Source organism: Suricata suricatta, chromosome 12, assembly GCF_006229205.1.
Source record: "Suricata suricatta isolate VVHF042 chromosome 12, meerkat_22Aug2017_6uvM2_HiC, whole genome shotgun sequence".
NCBI classification, from domain to species: domain Eukaryota; kingdom Metazoa; phylum Chordata; class Mammalia; order Carnivora; family Herpestidae; genus Suricata; species Suricata suricatta.
Genome location: NC_043711.1, coordinates 52,310,074 through 52,311,817, shown reverse-complemented (window position 1 = coordinate 52,311,817; position 1,744 = coordinate 52,310,074). Strand labels below are relative to the sequence as shown.

General features: G+C 53.5%; 1 long non-coding RNA gene across 1 annotated transcript; it reads left to right on the top strand.

Annotated features, from left to right (window-relative positions):
- The first annotated feature begins 554 nt into the window (after window positions 1–554).
- On the top strand, window positions 555–1,342 carry LOC115274886. Its single transcript, XR_003901300.1, has 2 exons — window positions 555–693; window positions 865–1,342. It is a non-coding gene; the product is annotated as an uncharacterized LOC115274886 (long non-coding RNA).
- The last annotated feature ends 402 nt before the right edge of the window (window positions 1,343–1,744 follow it).

Below are 1,744 nucleotides of genomic sequence, written 5' to 3'. Positions count from 1 at the left end.
CCCGGCACTGACCACTCTCTACCCTGAGGTCATGTTTTATGAGACACTCTTCTGCACACAAACGGCATGAAGTAATTCAGAATGCAGGAGCCAGCTGAAATCCTACCAGTGGTGTCACATCGCTGAGTGGCTCCATGACTATGTCTGGGGCTCCCCACCCAGAGCCCACTGTGCACGTGCAGCCAAGGGTGTCTTGTGGACTAGAAGTCATCTGGCTGGTCCCTGCTCACCAGACCCATAAGCCACCTTGGGGACCCACCCCTTTGTGACCCTGTTGTGAACTCTTGGTCACATGCCACACAGGCCATGGGACCAAAATGTTCCCCTTGGCACTTCTGAAAATAAGGGCCAAAGAAGGTAGTGGAGGAAGGTAATACATAATCTCTACACTTAAACAACAAAAAAAATTTCTTTTAACATAGGTTTATTTTTCAGAGACAGAGATGGAGTGAGAGATGGGGAGGGGCAGAGAGATAGGAAGACACAGAATCGGAAGCAGGCCCCAGGCTCCAGGCTATCAGCACAGAACCTGATGGGGGACTCACACCCAGGATCTGCAACATCATGACCTGAGCTGAAGTGGGCCGCTCTGTGACTGAGCCACCCAGGAGCCCCCACGATCTCTGCATTACTATCCTTCCTGCAATCATCCCGAGACAAGTCCCTCAGTCATTTTTCCGTTTCGTTGTTCTGGTGAGTTCCCTACTATGACATCACTCATACTATGACGTCACTCCACACTGCTCCAAATGGGACAGGCGCAGCCCTAGTTCTGTGGGGGGAGGAAGCAAAAAAGAGAGGATCTGCGATACGTTAGGGACAGGACAGGACAGACCTGCAGCTATGGTGGCCTCTCCTCTTTAGGCCTCGGACACAGTAAACCCTCTTGATTGGAATCCACTGCAGAGAACTCCGAGGGGTGCCCATTGTCCACAGGACGGGATCTTCTTCCCGGGCCTCCTGGTCCACAAAGGGCACACAGCATGCATCACACACCAGCCTGTGTCTGGGTCCAACCACGCTGGCCACTCCCGTGCCTGTGCCTCCTGGAGCTCGGCATCTTCCCCTCGCATCAAAGGCAGCGACGGGGAACCTGGGTGGGCTTCTGTCGCTTAAGCGTTCCACTCTCGGCTGTGCTCAGGCCATCATCACAGTGTTGGTAGTCGCAGCCCTGCACGGGGCTCTGTACTGACAGCAGAGTGGGCTCGGGCTCTCTCTATGCCCCTCCCTGACTCACACTGTCCCTTTCTCTGAAAGTAAGCATGTACTCAAGTTTCTTTCAACTTGAAACGAAATCATATAAAATAAAGTCACTGGCCTTGGCTCTGTCACAAAGGTGTAACTTTGTTTCTAAAACATCTTGTTTTAAATCAATGGATTAGTTCATGAATGAAATTGTCTTTTATCTCTGGTTCTAGGGTCATTCTGCCTGGCTCCCAGTAGTCACTCTCACTTGTGTCTGTGTCCCATCACTGATGCTGGGCTCGTCTGACTCCCCCTAGGGATCTGCAAGTACGGCTGATGCCAGTGCCTGACCAAGTGCAAAGGCCGTGTGGGGGGCTGGGCTTGAGCTGGAGGAGAAGGCTCCAGGTCTCTGCTGGGAGGCTGGGCTGGGATGCAGAAGGGGTCACAGGGCTCTTCTGCTGGGGGGCAGAACTGGGGCTCCAGGAGGGCTTCCAGGGCTATACAGAGAAGATGAGCTGTAGCTTGAGGAGGGAGTCCCAGGCGTCCATTGGTCGCCCAT